At 43.3% G+C, this 18,695-nt stretch overlaps 1 protein-coding gene across 2 annotated transcripts in view; it reads left to right on the top strand.

Annotated features, from left to right (window-relative positions):
• The first annotated feature begins 4 nt into the window (after positions 1-4).
• PRDM10 (PR/SET domain 10) overlaps positions 5-18,695 on the top strand; it is a 95,640-nt gene continuing 76,949 nt past the window's right edge. For both annotated transcript variants that reach the window (XM_042237978.1, XM_004019550.5), the window contains exon 1: positions 5-137. The gene's annotated coding sequence lies outside the window, so the exon portion shown is untranslated. The remainder of the gene's footprint in view (positions 138-18,695) is intronic.

Raw genomic sequence — 18,695 nt, 5'->3', positions numbered from 1 at the left:
CCCCGCCTTTTATACTGCTCCCACTCTGCGGCGGGAAGAACCACCTGGAGGTGGCGGGGGGGGTTTGATTTCCATCACCCCTAGGGAGAGAGGATCGGGGACCCGCTGATCTCCCAGCTCCCCTCACCCAACGTCGTGTAAGTACCTAAAGGATTAGGGGAACCGGATAAGCCAGCGTCCAGAGTAACCCATCGACTGGGAGGGTGTTTCGTCTTTGCTTAGTCCCACCCAAAATGGCGCCAAGCTCTTTCCGCGTCTCAGAGCCCGGTCGGGGCCAACCGACCGCGGACCCGGGTGGGGGGGGACTTGATGGTGGTGGGGGGAGAAATCCCGGCGGCACCGCCCGATGGTACAGTCCAGCCGGGGCTGGGACGAGGCACCTCACTCGGGGTGGGGGGTCAAACCATCTGCACCTTCCAAGGGGAAAGGGGCGAGATCTGCTCTCGGAGCCCTCCTGGCTCTGCGATCGGCCATGGCTGCGGCGCCTCTTCGCCCTGCCTTCCCCGCGCGCGGCCTCCCCCCTGCGACCCCCGAGCGGCTCGCACGCTCGGCCGGCCGCGCGCACCTCTCCTCCCCTGCCCGCGTTGGTTGGGCCGGGACGGCAGTTGGGCGCCCTGCGCGCTCCTGCGGCGGCGGTTGGCCGGGCGCTCGGGGTGCGGCGGGCCGTCTCGGCCGGCGGGCGCGGGGGCGGCGGGCTCCGTGGATCGGGCACCCTGCTTTGTCTCGGGAGGCTGCGCCGCCGTCCTGCCGTGGATCGCTGGTGTCCCCGGGACCCGGCGAGGCCCCGCTCGGACGGCGTAGGGGTGGCCGGCGTGGGTCGGTCGTGGAGGACGGTGTCCGCGGTGGGCAGGGCGCGGGCCGAGGTCCACGTGCGCTCGGGGTCGAGCCCGAGGCCTTTGGGGAGCCGGTTGGTGATTCCAGCTGACCGTCTGCTTTCCTTAAGCACTTTTGAACCTGCGGCCTCGTGTCAGGCCCTCCACCAAATAGAGCGAATGCAGCGCTCTGGAATCGCGGGCGGGCGGGCGTGCCTGCCTAGCCTTTCCTGGCGGATTGGTGGGTTTCGGTCCATTTTGAGTCAGTGTCTGCCTACGTCTAAGCATGAGCCAGTTATGGGTCTGAACCCGAGGGTTCGGCGCCTGAGCCGTCCCACCCACCCGGGCCATGTGCCGTCTGCGCCTGTTCAAATCTGGCCTGGCTCATCGTCTCCAAACGGTCTTGAAACTCAAAAGCAATCTTCGTTAAAAACAGAATTGCTCGTGACGGTTTGCGGCCTGCGGGTCAGACCCACTCCTTCGTTTCTTTTTCCACCTTTTGCTGGAAGCTCTTTGAGGGCAGGAAGATACGCGGCGTGCCCCGGGTACCCTCCCACACACTCCTCCCACGGCACTGTAGCAGCTTCCACGTTGAGGAGCCGTGCTTACATGATGCTGTAGAATTGAAAAAGCAAAATTAAGAAAAAAGCTGGGCTGGGGCAAAGCTATCCTTAAAGCAGCTTTGATTCAATCTGATATGTTTACAAAGTAACCTCTGTGTTTTTACATGAAGTGAAATTGACATAAAGTGAACAGTTTCGTAGTAGATGCACATTTAAAAATTTTGAACCAAGACTTTTTTTTTCCACTTTGTAACTCATATTTATTTCTTGAGCACCCATTCTTGGCTCTGTTCTTTGTTTTGCAAGGGCGGTAAACTGCTGTTTGCTTTTCTGAATAAGCCATTTTTTCCTAATGTTTTGCAGTGTGCCCCACCTCGTGATAATGTGTCCATCGAGTATGTATTCTAGATAAGGCTGCAAATAAGGCGAAGCTCAGGTCTTCAAGGCCCTCAGTACTTTTTAAGATATTACAGTGGTACAAGGGATAGTGTAGCAATCTAGTGTAATCCTAAATTGGTTGGCACTGCCTCAACCTCCATCTGTCTGAATTTTTTTTTTTTTCTAGTAAGACATGATCATTGTAGAAAATAGAGAAATAGTATATAAAAAGTAAAAAATAACCTTAAGTTCAATTACTGGAGATAGTTTCTACTAGTATTTTGGTTACTTCAGATCTTTTGTGTGTGCATAGAAAATGTTTTTACAAACTTGTCATCATGATATGTGGTTTTCATATCTAGTTTTTTTCGGGGGTTTGTTTACTTATTATTTTTCTCTTTTAAAAATGTAGATAGTTACCTAATGATTTCACTGATGATTTGCCATTTTCAGTAGTTTTTCCCCATTATTTGAAGGGGGCATCATGAAATCCTCTGAACTAAAGGAATGAGGAAATTGGGATCATTCTGTTTTTCACAGGTAGAATTTATTGATTGCTGTTTAAATTTATCATAGGTAACCTAATGAAATAGGTTTCTGAGTAATAAGTGGAATTGTTTCAGGAGTTGAGAAATACTGTATTGTAATTTTGGTTTCCTTAGTAAGCTTACATGTTAAGCTGGTGAACACATGGTAACTGCATAATTTCGTTTGGTACAAATGATAAACACCCTGTCATTCCAATGTTGGATTTGTTTAGCCAAAGTTTGTTCTAAAATAGGATACTGATGTACTTTGACCTATGCCCAGCAAAATACAGTCTTTCCCTACCGACTTCAGTCCTGGAGAGTGGCAGACCCACCCTGTCCAGCCGTTTGTATGATTTTCACAAGCAGAATTTATTGGTTAGTGTTTAAATTTGTCATAGGTGCTGTAGTAGATTAGCAGTATTGGTCTGGTGGCTAAAAAGAGTTGTGAGTTAAGGAAGTGCTATGGCCACCTCTTTGTAGAATGGTCCTACTGGAGTTCTGGGGATTGGGTAGGGACAGGAAGGTGAGAGGGGAGCTTTTCTGACTTTATTATGTTGGTCATTCTCAACCTCTTCCTCTCCCTCTGTGGCCTTATGCTGTTTACATGAATTACTGCTTAAGGGGTGTCTGGCCTGGCTCATTTTTATTCTCTAAATTGTAAGCCTAGTTCAGGACTTAAGTGGAGCATCTTGAGCAGTAGCCTTTCTGGTTTTATCTGCAACAGCAAAGCAGTTTATTTGCCCTTTCTGTGACGCTTGATACATTACTGAAACATTCTTCCCACTCCCTTTCCAAAGTCCTTTGGTGGCTTCAGGCTTCCCCTTGCCCAGACCTGAGTAGATTTTAAATGTTCAGGTTATGGACAGCAGCTGCAAGTAGGTTCTTTTTGGATAACTTTGAAATATTCGAAAGAATTGGGGTTGAAGAAATGGAGGGGGAGGAGAGAGACTGTATAGATCCTCCCAAGTTACAGTCATAGCAAGACAAGTTAAAAATGTGGTGAAAACACATTATAAAATTATAAAACACTCATTATTGCACATTATAAAACAATAATGTGCAGTGCTTTAATAGCTCCAAACAGAGATTGCTGGAAGGTGAACCTGCCAACAGCCTCTCATTTATCTCAGCATTGGAGCACTGGAGCCGAATCCCCACTTTTCTACCCACAGGCTGCACTCTGGCTCTCTGATTGCAGCCACAGTCTCTTCCTGTCTCTCAGACCTGTGCTGTCTGGTCCGGTGGCTAGTGCCGTGTGTGTGACTTATAGGCTAGATTTTGAGATTTAGTGTAAAAAAAAAGAAATATTTCAGTTTCTAAAATACTGATTGCATGTCGAAGTGATAACATGTTGCCAATCCCATGTTAATAAATAAAATACATTATTGCAATTAATTTGGCCTGTTTGTACTTTAAACAAATGTGGCCACTGGAAGATTTAAAATTATGTTTATGGCTTGCATGTGTGGCTTTGCCTGATAACAACAGCCACTGTAGGCTTAGTCCCATGGGGCTGGGTGCTCCCAGGTGGCAGTAAATTATCATACAATGTATTATCTCTTTGTTTCTATAGTTTCAGCCAAAAGATACTGCTTATGGTAGCTGTATCTGATTTCTTTTAGTGCTTTTATGATAGCTCTCACAGAAGCACTATTCTTCTGAAGAATACCTTAATCTTAAAACCACTTCCAGGTAAATGAGTTAACTGTTACTGAATTAATATATTCAATTAATCATTGAACTTAAAATAATGAAATGACATCTGTTAAGCACATAATCCATTAAAGAAAACGTTGAGCTAAGCATAATCAGCTGAATTTTCCCCAGCTTGGCCTGCTACTTACTCATTGATTTTTATAACGGACTATTTTTCAAAGATTTAAGAAATATTTCTGAGAGAAACTTGAAATTGAGAAAGTCAAGCTCACGATTTATTTTTTTCTCCTGTGATTAAAGAAAAGGCTACAATAGTTTGCTTTTAAGTGTGGAACACTTTGGACCAGCTCGTGGGACAGCTATCCTTTTAACACAGTTGAAAGAATGGTATTCTTTTGGGACTTCCCTGGCAGTCCAGTGGTTAAAGCTCTGCTCTTCCATTGCAAGGGGCGTGGGTTCCATCCTTGGTCAGGAAAGGAGGATCCTGCAGGCCAAGTGGCCTGGCAAAAAAAAAAAAAAGGTAGATGAGACACTATACTTAAAAAAAAAATCATATTTTTATTTGATTTTACTACCCTGTGTGAGGGTTTGATGCAGTGACCAATTTAACAGCATAGGCCCTGTGGGGCAAAGGAACCTATATTCAGAGCTCAGCTCAATTGACTGGGTGTGATCTTCAGCCCATTAGTTAAATTCTGTAAGCCTTAGTTTCTTTATGAAATTATTAAACTAGTTTCTTAATTATTAATGGGGTGTAGTAGTATCAGACTTCCCAGGTGGCACAGTGGTAAAGAATCTGCCTGCCAATGCAGAGATGCAGGAGACTCGAGTTTGATTCCCTGGGTCGGGACAATCCCCTGGAGAAAAAAAATGGCAATGCGCTCCAGTATTCTTGCCTAGGAAATCCTATGAACAGAGGAGCCTGGTGGGCTACAGTTCATGGCGTCACAGAGAGTCAGACACGACTGAGCACACACAATATCGTGGAGCAACTATTTTTGCTTATTTCTTGCTTCCTATATGTGTTGTAAATTCCTAGAAGCTTTGAATATTTTTTTAGCCCCCTCATATAGAATGCAGAGAAGGCAATGGCAACCCACTCCAGTACTCTTGCCTGGAGAATCCCATGGAAGGAGAAGCCTGGTAGGCTGCAGTCCATGGGGTCGCTAGGAGTCAGACATGACTGAGCAACTTCACTTTCACTTTTCACTTTCATGCATTGGAGAAGGAAATGGCAACCCACTCCAGTGTTCTTGCCTGGAGAATCCCAGGGACGGGGGAGCCCGGTGGGCTGCCGTCTGTGGGGTTGCAGAGAGTCGGACACGACTGAAGTGACTTAGCAGCAGCAGCATATAGAATGCAGTTCAAAAGTGTCTTTTACTTGTGTTTAGTCTCTGTGGGAATAAAGGAGTGAATGCAGTTAACATAAGACATTAAAGTGAGAACTGGAATTTTCCTCCTTCTCCTTCACAATTCTTACTTTTGTATGCACGTCTCTCCATTTTGTTGGCATTGCTTGAAGGTTTTGCTTGGAGGTTATTTTCTTGGGGGTTATTTTCAGTCTCGCCACAAGCCATCATTATAGGCAAACTTGTTATAATGTTTTTCTGATAGGGGAATAGCTATAATCCTTTGACTAATTATTGCTTTGTGTTTGACTGACTTTTCAAGTGTCCTTTCTGAGGCATCTGTTTACGTTTAATTCTTACTGTGCAGTAGTGACAACAGGGGTTTACAAGTGAAAAAAAAGGAGACATGAGTTTTGCGAATGATATGAGAGTGGTGGGAGCAAGGTGTCTAGGTTCTCAGTCCCAGGCAGTGGTATGTATAAGATTCAGCCTCTTACTCATCATTTATTCATCTTCTCTTTCATCCTTTTTCTCTTGAAGTTGGTGAATTGAAAGTTTTCTGGATTTCAAGTGCTTCATAACTTGATAAACAAGCACTAGCGGCCAATCGCCATTTAGGACACTTGTTTATGTAACACTGAAGTTTTCTCAAGTATGTTTAACCCACTGAAGTAAGGTGTGAAATAACCACAAAGCAATAGTTCTAGAATTAAAACTAAATTATGGAGCAGTAATTGTACTTTGATTAACTTTGTTTCATTTAAAAATGTTAAGAAAGTTGAAAAGAATTAAAAAAACAAAATAAAAAAATACAAAATAAAAAACAAAAAATATGAAAAAAAAAATTTAAGGAAGTTGATCCTTATATATATATATACATAGTTTTCCCAAACCTTAGAAATCTCATTGAACAATTGTATCTTTTTATACATCATTTAAAAAATCATCTCTTTTTCAGGTTTGTGGTTTTTCAACAGTTATAAACTATAGGAGGCATATTTTAATTCTAACAAAATCTTTACACAACTGCTACATAAAAAAATCCAAAACTTTACTTAGTGACTAAGTAAACTCTAAATAAATGGAGAGACTGGTTTGAGGACTAGAAGATTTAATATTGTAAAGAATCAATTTTTTGGAAACTGACTTATGGATTTAATGTAATCCTAGCAAACTGAAAAGCAAAAACTAAACAAGCTAATAAATTTTTTGCCAAGACCTGGAATAAAGCAAGATACCCTCGAAAAAGAAAAAGAAGTTGGAAAAACTTGCATTCCAGAGATCAAGAAGAGTTAAATAATTAAGACAGTGTGATCCTGGCACCAGGGTAGAGTGACTGGACACCCCAAGGAGTCCAGAAACAGTCTCTCACACAGTCAAACATTTGATTTATGACCCAGGAGGCATGGCAGATAAAAGGCCAAACAACACAACTTTTAGAAGTTGACACTGAGAATTAAATTCATGACCTCAGTCTAAAGAGGGTTTTTTTTTTTTTAAGATGTTACCTGCACTAACAGAATAAGGGTAAGTCTTGAGCAGGCACTTCTGAAAAGAAATCCAGATGTCTAATAAACATATGAGAAGGTGCTCAACTGAACAAGGAATATAATCAAGGAAAATATAATCAAGAAAAATAATCAAGGAAATGCAAATTATAGCCAGAGTGCTATGTCACTGAACCTAAAGTTGGCAACCATGTACCTAACTGGAAGTTGGCAATACTAAGTCCCGAAGCTATTGGGCAATAGAACAGTCACACCTGGCTGGTAGAAATAGAAACTGGTATGACCACTTAGGAAAACCTTTTGGCATTGCCTGGAAAGTCAAAGACATGCAGACATCAAAACCCAGCTATTCAACTATTAGAGAAATTCGTATACGTCAGAGAACCCAGACTATTTGGGGTAATTTTCCTGATGTGAGTTGACTGAATTAATATTTGAGGGCTGCTGTGTTCTCTAAACAGGTTAGCTGTATTTTGGCACAATGGTAAATAAATGTTACTTATATTTTTTCCTTCTCTGCTGGATCTTTTAATAATATCCAGTCTGGTCTTCATTTCCTAAAACAGTTGTGTCTGACTCTTTGCAACCCCATGGACTGTAGCCCACCAGGCTCCTCTGTCCATGAAATTCTCTAGGCAGGAATACTAGAGTGAGTAGCCATTCCCTTCTCCAGGAGATCTTCCCAACCTAGGGATTGAACCTGGGTCTCTTGCATTGCAGGCAGGTTCTTTACCGTCTGAGCCACTGCTGCTGCTGCTAAGTCACTTCAGTCGTGTCCAACTGTGCGACCCCATAGACGGCAGCCCACCAGGCTCCCCCGTCCCTGGGATTCTCCAGGCAAGAACACTGGAGCCACTAGGGAAGCAATAATATCCAGTCTGGTCTTCATTTCCTAAAACAATGCTGGCACAGAATAGGCCTTTAATAAATTTTTTTCTGTTTAAAAATTATTATTTGAATTTTTTATAGTGAGTACCCTTCACTATAGCTTTGTAGTTGCTTATCCCTGGCTGTTGATTAATTTGCTCAATTGAATCTGTCTGTGGGTCCCAGTTGTTAAGATCAAGATAAAGAACTTGCCTCACATCCAGTATTTTCCCACCACTTTGTACTGAAAAAACACTTTAAGAAATGTCCTGACTTGTACAAGCTATCTCTGAATACCAGGCCAGTGGTGAATGCTGGCTTCCTATGAAGTGAAGTGAAGTGAAGTGAAGTGAAAGTCACTCGGTCGTGTCCAACTCTTTGCGACCCCATGGGCTATATACCCAAGGGATTCTCCAGGCCAGAATACTGGAGTGGGTAGCCTTTCCCTTCTCCAGGGGACCTTCCCAACCCAGGGATCAAACCCAGGTCTCTTGCATTGCAGGCAGATTCTTTACTGTCTGAGCCACGAGGGAAGGCCAAGAATACTGGAGTGGGTAACCTATCCCTTCTGCATCGGATCTTCCCAACCCAGGAATCAAACTGGGGTCTCCTGTATTGCACATGGATTCTTTACCAACTGAATCAGCGAAGTCCCACTGGCTTCCTATAATAGCTTTATTAGGATGGAGGAAGTTGAAATTAGAACAGTATATTAATTACAGAGTTTTTGTGAAGGCAATAACTGCCTCATCGTGTCATCTGTCTGGGCATACTATTTTGTTAATCATATGCTTATTTTTGACCATTCCTGTTTCATATTTAACTTTATGAACAAGGGAGCAAGGCTGAGGAATGAGAATTTGAACATGAACAGTAGGTGAGACCCATATTATGTGTTCGCAGGGGGACTGAACTGGATACAGAGGGAATTATTTGGAGCCAATGTCATCTGGCTTCTTAGCCCTGGGACAGGGCCATGGTCCAGTCTGTTGGAATAAAAGGCCGTGCTTATTTCAGGAGTAGAGCGTTTCATGCAGAGTGAATGGGTAGTCACACTGTCTTCTCTTGTGTTATACACATCATGTTAAATTATGAAACCTGTGCCCTGGAATGATTTCCTCTATGCAATTTATATACTTTTTTTTCCTAGTTAAAACATTTTAAAGCACTTGAATTTATTGAGGGAACAGCTTAGTACTTGAGATTACGCCTGTTAACATTACCTAATATTTTACCCTAACCTGGATTTGTGATCATCGAGTCAGTTACCACCTGGAGCCCTCTGTTAAGAGCGGCTTCAAGGGCCCCAGAAGACCTGCCTGCAAATCTCCTATTTAGTTACTGCGATTGTTGTTTCAGTGAGGACCTTGCGATATATGGGCCAGATAGCTTTCTGTCTATAGGTGTGCCCGGGCCACAGGCTGTACTTGTACTCTTGCCAGTTCTCTCGAGAACAGATGCTTCTGTTGAGAAAGCGGGCTGGAGGGATTGTGCTCAGAGCTATGTTATCCACAGTCAGAAAACGTGGATGCTGCGTATTATTTGATGAGTCATTCGTATCAATCGCTCAGTCTTCAGATGTTCCTCATAGGAACATACAAAGCTTGTTTCAAATATTTGCATACAAAGGTTGTTTCAAATATTCCTGGTGAGTGCATGGGATGAATTTGCTTGTTATCACGTGGCTGAGGGAAGCTGGAAAATCAAGTGAGCATGAGAGTAATCTGGCAAGGAAGACCACCTGAAGTAACCACCACCAGCCTTTTCAGAATTCTAAGACATTCATACCACAAATGTATTAGAGAAGCTGGTAAGATGCGTATTTTGAAGAAGGGTATAAAGATTCTTGCTAAGTTTTTGTTTGTTAATAAAAGATGTCTCTTTTTAAAAGGTGACTTTGGGCACTAATGGTCTGTTTTTCTTTCTTTTTGGCCACAGTGCACAGCTTTCTGCATCTTAGTTCCCTGACCAGGGATACTGAACCAACTGCCCTTGACGGTGAAAGTTCAGAGTCCTGCCACTAGATTGCCAAGAAATTCCCATGAATAATAATAATCATTATTATTTTTGGGGAAATTGATGCAATTATTTAATTTTTAAAGATAAAAAATTACAAATTTAAAACAATTAAAAATTTTTAAATTAAATTATTTAACAGATTTAGTAGATGTAATTCATATGCCATAAAATATACCCATTATAGTTAATTTCTGAGCATATATGCAAAGGTTTGCAGCCATCAACACAATTTAAATTGAAAACATTTTCAGCACTGCAGAAAGAAGCTCTATATCCATCGGCAGTCACTCCTGTTCACCTGACAACCCCATCTCCAGGGGATATTTCTAACTCTATAGAGTTGCCTATTCTGGACATTTCATATTACTGGAATTTACAAGTAATCTTCAGTGTGCATCAGCCATGAATAGTTATTAATATCATGGAGTTGGAATACGAGTTAAGTGCTCTAATCATTGCCTGTGCTTAGTTGCTCAGTTATGTCCAATTCTTCGCAACCTCATGGACTGTAGCCCGCCATGCTCCTCTGTCCATGAGATTCTCCAGGAAAGAATACTGGAGTGGGTTGCCATTCTCTTCTCCAGGGGATCTTCCCGACCCAGGGATTAAACTCAGGTTTCCCTCATTGCAGGTGAATTCTTTACCATCTGAGCCACCAGGAAAGCCCAGTCTTTGCCCAGTGCTTCCGAAAGGCAGTTCCTGGCTTCAGTATAATCAGTCCTTCATATTGCTTCTAGAATGATTCTCCAAAAGAGTGTTATTACCACGATAAAATATGTCCCGTTGGCCACGCCTAGCTGACTTCAGCATCCTCTGGAGAGGTTCATAAACAAAGACTCCTACTCTTCCCCTTTACTTTTGCAGTGGAGAGAATCTGGAATTTCAAGAGTGAGACTCTGGAATGTGTCTTTTTGCCTAGGTCCTTAGGTGAATCTGATAAAACCAGTTCACGGATGTTGGGAATTGTAATTTTTCACCTTGAAGTCTTAGAGCCCTTCCTTAACTGTGTTTGAGGGTTTTCTCTCTTGTACACACACCAGTCCCTGAGCATAGCCTCAATTTCTGTTGCCTTTGAAACTTTCTCAAGCTGTGTTCATCAGAAATGCCCTTATATTTACTCTAGAAGCAAATATTTTCTTTCTCTATGTCTCTGTCTCCCTATATATAAAGATTCTTGATGTCTATTACCAAATGGCTTCCTTGAAGGTTAGCATTGATTTACATGCCCATCTTTTTACTTTCTAAAAAAACCTTGAACATATTCTGTTGTTCATTCTGTTAATTGATGTGCCAGCTTAATTCCTATCCTTTCTTATTTTCTGCTGTAAAATAAAAAATTTATTCTTTATTAAAAAGAAAAACAGCTTGAGGTACAATTCACATAACATACAGTTCACTCAGTTAGAGCATACAGTTCCGTGGCTTTAGTGTATTTACAGTTATACAACTGTCAACACCATCAATTTTAAAATATTTTCACAATTTCAGAAGAAACTCTACATCTCTTAGCCATTACCCCCTAACTCCTCATTACACCCCAATCCCTGGCAACCACTTATCCATTTTCTATCTCTATTGATTTGTCTTTTCTGCATATTTCATATGAGTTCAATGTGTGGTCCTTTGTGACCAGCTTCTTCCACTTAGCAAAGTTTTAAAGGTTCATTCTTATCATAGCATGTGTCAGTATTTCTCTCCTTTTGCTGAGTAATATTCCATTATATGGATAGACCGTATTTTATTCTGTTCAGGTTGTTTCCATATTATAGCTATCATGAATAACGCTGCTAAGAATGTTCATGTACAAGTTTTTCTGTGGACCTATGTTTTTATTTCCCTTGGGTTTTTTTTTAATACCTTGGTGGCAAAGCTCTGGGTCATTTGGTAACTATGTTTAGCCTTAAGAAATCGCCAGACTATTTTCCAGTGATTGCAGCATTTTACATTCTCCCCAGCGGTGTATGAGGGTTCCAGTTTTCCTACTTACTCACCAACACTTGCTATTAGCTGTTTCTGTTTCAGAATTTTGAATGAAACTGAGAAGATTAAAGTACACTGCCAAAATGAGCATAATAGAAGCTAGAAGATCATTAACAAAGGCAACTTTGTGTAGTTAGTTATCATAAAAGATGTTGCCAGTGTTAAGGATATAGATGAATATTTTGCTGAAGTTGAGGGTACATAAACTATGTTCAGCGGGCTTCCCTGGTAGCTCATCTGGTAAGGAATCTGCCTGCAGTGCAGGAGACCCAGGTTCAATGCCTGGGTTGGGAAGATTCCCTGGAGAAGGGACAGGCCACCCACTCCAGTATTCGTGGGCTTCCTTGATGGCTCAGATGGTAAAGAATCTGCCTGCAATGAGGGAGACCTGGGTTTAATCCCTGGGTTGGGAAGATCCCCTGAAGGAGAGCTTGGCAACCCACTCCAGTATTTTTGCCTGGAGAATCCCCATGGACAGAGGAGTCTGGCAAGCTACAGTCCATGGGGTTGCAAAGAGTTGAACATGACTGAGAGACTAAGCACAAGCTATGTTCAACTAGAATTCTGAAGCTGCAATATGCTGTGTATTTTCTTAGCTGGGAAAACCTGTACTGTTAGTGGAGAGTTTATGAGTGTATGAATTGAATTTCGAGAATGTTCTGCTTACACAATAGCAGGTGAAAACCAGGGGTGCTCTTTCCTCTTAACCTTAGGAGTCAACTTGAATTGTTAAGGTGTATTAATAATTAGTATCAGTAATGGGAAAAGACCCTGAGGGTAGGAGGTGAAGGGAGTGACAGAGGATGAGATGGTTGGATGGCATCACTGATACAGTGGACGTGGGTTTGAGCAAACTCTGGGAAATAGTGAAGAACAGGAAAGCCTGGCATGCTGCAGTCCATGGGGCTGCAAAGAGTCACAGACGACTTAGTGACTGAACAACAATCAGTAACAAGAACAACCACAGCCAAGAACATTTGCCAGTGTTTCCTAAGTGTCCACTGGAGAAGGGAATGGCAAACCACTTCAGTATTCCTGGCTTGAGAACCCCATTAACAGCACGAAAAGGCAAAATGATAGGATCCTGAAACAGGAACTCCCCAGGTCAGTAGGTGCCCAATATGCTACTGGAGAAGAGTGGAGAAATAACTCCAGAAAGAATGAAGAGGTGGAGCCAAAGCAAACACAATGTCCAGGAGTAGATGTGACTGATGATGGAAGTAAAGTCCGATGCTGTAAAGAACAATATTGCATAGGAACCGGGAATGTTAGGTCTATGAATCAAGGTAAATTGGAAGTGGTCAAACAGGCATGGCAAGAGTGACCACTGACATTTAGAAATCAGTGAACTAAAATGTAACGGAATGGGTGAATTTATTTCAGATGACCATTATATCTACTAATGTGGGCAAGAATCCCTTAGAAGAATTGGAGTAGCCCTCATAGTCAACAAAAGAGTCTGAAATGCAGTGCTTGGATGCAGTCTCAAAAATGACAGAATGATCTCTGTTCATTTCCAAGGCAAACCATTCAATATCACTGTAATCCAAGTCTATGGCCCAACCAGTAATGCTGGAAAAGCTGAAGTTGAACCATTCTGTGATGACCTATAAGACCTTCTAGAACCAACACCAAAAAAAGATGTCCTTTTCATCATAAGGGACTGGAATGCAAAAGTAGGAAGTCAAGAGATACCTGGAGTAACAGGCAGGCTTGGCCTTGGAGTACAAAATGACATAAGGCAAAGGCTAGCAGTTTTTCCAAGAGAATGGACTGGTCATAGTAAACACCCTCTGTCTATAGCACAGGAGATGACTCCACATGAACGTCACCAGATAGTTAATACCAAAATCAGATTGATTATATTCTTTGCAGCCAAAGATGGAGAAGCTCTATACAGTCAGCAAAACCAAGACCAGGAGCTGACTGTGACTCAGCTCATGAACTCCTTACTGCCAAATTCAGACTTAAATTGAAGGACGGTCAAATTCCTTACATTGTATACAGTGGAAGTGGCAAATAGATTCAAAGGATTAGATCTGATAGACAAAGAGTACCAGAATTATGGACAGAGGTTCGTGACATTGTACAGGAGGCAGTGATTGAGACCATCCCCAAGAAAAAGAAATGCAAAAAGGCAAAATGGTTGTCTGAGGAGGCCTTACAAATGGCTGAGAAAAGAAGAGAAGCTAAAGGCGAAGGAGAAAAGCAAAGGTATACCTATCTGAATGCAGGGTTCCAAAGAATAGCAAGGAGAGATAAAGCCTTCCTCAGTGATCAATGCAAAGCAATAGAGGAAAACAACAGAATGAGAAAGACTAGAGATCTCTTCAATAAAATGAGATACCAAGGGACCATTTCATGCAAAGATGGGTATAATAAAGGGCAGAAATGGTATGGACCTAACAGAAGCAGAAGATATTATGAAAAGGTGGCAAGAATACATAGAAGAACTGTACAAAAAAGATTTTAATGACCCAGATAACCATGATGGTATGATCACTTACCTGCGGTCTGAAGTCAAGTGGGCCTAGGAAACATCACAATGAACAAAGCTAGTGGAGGTGATGGAATTCCAGTTGAGCTATCTCAAATCCTAAAAGATGATGCTGTGAAAGTGCTGCACTCAATATGCCAGCAAATTTGGAAAACTCAACAGTGGCCACAGAACTGGAAAAGATCAGTTTTCATTCCAGTCCCAAAGAAAGGCAATGCCAAAGAATGCTCAAACTACCATACAAATGGACTCATCTCACATGCTAGTAAATGCTCAAAATTCTCCAAGCCAAGCTTCAAAAAGTATGTGAACCAAGAACTTCCAGATGTTCAATCTGGATTTAGAAAAGGCTGAGGAACCAGAGATCAAATTGCCAACATCTGTTGGATCATCGAAAAAGCAAGAGTTAACCATCTATTTCTGCTTTATTGACTATGCCAAAGCCTTTGACTGTGTGGATCATGACAAACCGTGGAAAATTCTTCAAGAGATGGGAATACCAGACCACCTGACCTGCCTCCTGAGAAACCTGTGTGCAGGTCAAGAAGCAACAGTTCAACAGTTCAGCATGGAACAATGAACTAGTTCCAAAATGGGAAAGGAGTATGTCAAGGCTGTATATTGTCACCGCTGGTTTTTAACTTATATGCAGAGTTCATCATGTGAAATGCCGGGCTGGATGAAGCACAAGCTGGAATCAGGATTGCTGGGAGAAATATCAAAACCTTAGATATGCAGATAACACCACCTGCATGGCAGAAAGTGAAGAACAGAGGAGCCTCTTGATGAAGGTGAAAGAGGAGAGTGAAAAAGCTGGCTTAAAACTCAGCATTCAGAAAACTAAGATCATGGCATCTGGTCCCATCACTTCATGGCAAATAGATGGGGAAACAATGAAAACAGTGAGAGACTTTTTGAGGAGCTCCAAAATCACTGCGGAGAAGGCAATGGCAGCCCACTCCAGTACTCTTGCCTGGGAAATCCCATGGACGGAGGAGCCTGGTGGGCTACACTCCATGGGGTCGAGAAGAGTCGGACACGACTGAGTGACTTCACTTTTACTTTTCACTTTCATTCACTGGAGAAGGAAATGGCAACCCACTCCAGTGTTCTTGCCTGGAGAATCTCAGGGATGGGAGGAGCCTGGTGGGCCGCCATCTATGGGGTCACACAGAGTCGGACACGACTGATGTGACTTAGCAGCAGCAGCAAAATCACTGCAGATGGTGACTGAAGCCATGAAATGAAAAGACGCTTGCTCCTTGGAAGAAAAGCTTTGCTCAACCTAGACAGCATATTAAAAAGCAGTGACATTACTTTGCTGACAAAAGTCCATCTAGTCAAAGCTATGGTTTTTCTAGTAGTCATGTACGGATGTGACAGTTGGACCATAAAGAAAGCTGAGTGCTGAAGAATTGATGCTTTTGAACTGTGGTGCTGGAGAAGACTCTTGAGAGTCCCTTGGACTGCAAGGAGATTAAACCAGTCAATCCTAAAGGAAATCAACCCTGAATACTCACTGGAAGGACTGATGCTGAAGCTGAAGCTCCAATACGTTGGCTACCTGATGTGAAGAACTGGCTCATTGGAAAAGACCCTGGTGCTAGGAAATATTGAAGGCAGGAGGAGAAGGGGATGACAGAGGATGAGATGGTTGGATGGTATCACCGACTCAATGGGCATGAGCAAGCTCTGGGAGCTGGTGATGGATAGGGAAGCGTGGCATGCTGCAGTCCATGGGGTCACAAAGAGTCGGACACGACCGAGTGACTGAACTGAATTGAACTTACCCACTGTGAGGTGGTCGCCTCTGTGTGCGGTGGTGATGGTGATATCTGAACAAATGTGTTAGTGCCATTGTGGGCGTGACATAGTTCATGGTTGCAGAAACTTCAGAAACTATACCTTCAGACATCAAGATCTGCACCAGGGGCTGAAATGAATGGACTTCTCAGAGAGTTTCTTTTAGTGCCATATTTGCTCAGTGTTTTCTGTCATATTTGGCTTTGCGTTTACTAGGACTAATTTTGATTTTGTGTAAGTTGGGAGTGGCTGAGTTCCATGTACCTTGGTAATCTTACAGTTGGTGTGATTTCAATTCCCTTCACGATGTTCAGATTTGCTAGTTTATGGTACTACGTACTGTCTTGAGTAATTTACTTTTCCCCTCCGTGTTTTTTTCTTTTCAGCTCATTAAAGTTCAGTTGTAAATATTGATATCATACATAAACTTAGCTTCTTTACCACGGAAGCAGTTATACACCATCATTTTAGTGGTAATGCATTATTTATGGGAATTTATCCTAAGAGGGTCTTTGTTAAGTAAGAAGTTTCCTCTGAGGCAGGAGACTCGCCCAGAAACAGTGGTGACTGTGCTCCTGGCCAGATTCCAGGTGCTGAGGGCCCTGCGTTGGCCCGTCGGGTGAGGGCGCTCTTTTGCAGCTGCATTCCCCCGAGGCAGGTGGCAGGGGACACAGACTCTGCACAAAATGCATACATCACTTAACTGATGGTGCATGCTCTAGAGAGTGTTATGGGAGAGCAGCATGGGGCCGGGGAACAGGAGGAGGTAACACTGACCTTGAAATCTGATTGAGGAGGAGGAGGTGGCCATTCAAATCCTGGCAGAGCCTCTGCGAAAGCCCTGAAGGCTGGCCTGAGCCCTGGGAGGGTGTAAAGCTGGAAGGAGAAGGAGAGGCTTACTGGTGCAGCCTTTAAGGGTCGGGCCAGCGAATGAGCTTGTAAAGGAGGTGGCAGAGAGGCCGGAGGAAACCAGGGAAGTTCCATGTTAGAAGGTGGAGAGAAGAGCTTAAGGAGGGTGTGAATGTTACAGAGGTCAAGTGAGATGAGAACCTGGAGAGGTAGAAGAAGAGGCCAACTGGGGAGGGAATGTGGGGTGAGGAAGTAAGTAAGTGAAGGTGGATGTAGACAGCTCTTTATTGCGTGTAAAAACAGCAGAGAAGGGTAGGTGAGCAGGGAGGTGGGCTCAAGGGAAAAGTTTTAAAATGTAAACAATCAATTGAAATATAACAGCTGTTTAGAAAAGTGCACAGTAAAGTTAGGAGATACTGTTCACATTTGCTGATGTGAATGTTCCAACAGGGAGGGAGCTATGATGCTGCAGAGAGGGGTAGGTTCGGGTGCAGCCCTTGAGGGGACCAGCAGACTGGATGCCGGCCAGCCCAGGTGGAGAGCCTGGCTTGGGTTAGACGGGATGTTTCCTCCATCACAGTGTATCAGGAAGGATGAGGGAGGAATATTTAATTTCAAAGTTGGGAGAATCACATTTTAATAACAGCCCAATATTTTTAGATGCTGCCTATATTACAAAGCTTTCTCATTGCTTTTCCAGTCCTCAAAAAAGCAATGTGTAGATTGCTTGTACTTTGTCATATCAGGTACGTCACATGACAGTGCTTTTTCTTACCAGTGTCTACCATATCTGGTGTCCACAAATTTTGATAAACAGAGTCACAAGTTCAAAGAGAAAATGTTTTCCAGTCTCATCCTCCTGGGATTGCCCTCAGTTTCCTACCGAGGCAGCCAGTCCTGAGTGGTCAGATCCAGTAGAAAGGTGCTTATTAAAGTATACACCCCCCCAAAAAAAAATAAATAAAGTATACCCCACTCTCTGTACCTGCTCTCCCCTTTGGAGCATTTTCTGATTCCCAGGAGGCTGGGAAGCTGGTTGGTAAGGGCTGCTAAGAGGCAAAGAGGCAGGTAGTGCTTTAGGCTGCCTTATGGGGCTGGAGAGATAAGACATTCTGGGTGAAGGGCTGCCAAAGCTATCAGAACTGAAGGGCCGGCATCCCAGAGGCAAGGAGGCAGCCTAATGCACCCTGCCCCACATCTGGTTTTCCCCTGGAGGTATTTGTTGACTAGGCCAGGCTGGTCGGCAGGCTCACAAGTCAAGCCCTAAGCAGCTGAATAGCAGACTGGGATTTGGGTAGTTTTGCTTTGCTGAGAAGAAGAAAATTGGAATTCAGAGCCCACCAAGGAAGAGGCTCCCTAGGAAACATTTTGAAATTCTCATTGCCACTTCCAGAAGGTCAAACCTAGGAGACTCTGTTTTCTGGTCCTTCAGAAACTGCAGCCCGGCTTCGAGTCAGCTTGATGGAATGCAGGGCCCTTCCGCAGCCTGCTGAGGATGGTGGGGGAGTGGTGGTGCCTTGGGAGAGAGTGCCATGAGAACTCAGGAGCTGGTGGCTTTCTGTTCCTTGACCCACATATATCCACTTTGTGAGCATCCCTCAAGTTTGGACACTCCTGATGTGTATGCTTCTCTCTAGGCCTGTTGTTTGTTGTTGTTCGATCGCTAAGCCTTGTTTGACTCTTTGTGACCTCATGAACGCCAGGCTTCCCTGTCCTTTGCCATCACCTGGAGTTTGCTTAAACTCATGTCCATCGAGTCGATGATGCCATCCAACCATCTCATCCTCTGTCATCCCCTTCTTTTGCCTTTAATCTTTCCCAGCATCAGGGTCTTTTCCAATGAGTTGGTTCTTCATGTTAGGTGGCCAAAGTATTGGAGTTTCA

Source organism: Ovis aries, chromosome 21 (assembly GCF_016772045.2).
Source record: "Ovis aries strain OAR_USU_Benz2616 breed Rambouillet chromosome 21, ARS-UI_Ramb_v3.0, whole genome shotgun sequence".
NCBI classification, from domain to species: Eukaryota; Metazoa; Chordata; class Mammalia; order Artiodactyla; family Bovidae; genus Ovis; species Ovis aries.
This window is presented reverse-complemented; position numbering and strand designations above follow the sequence as displayed.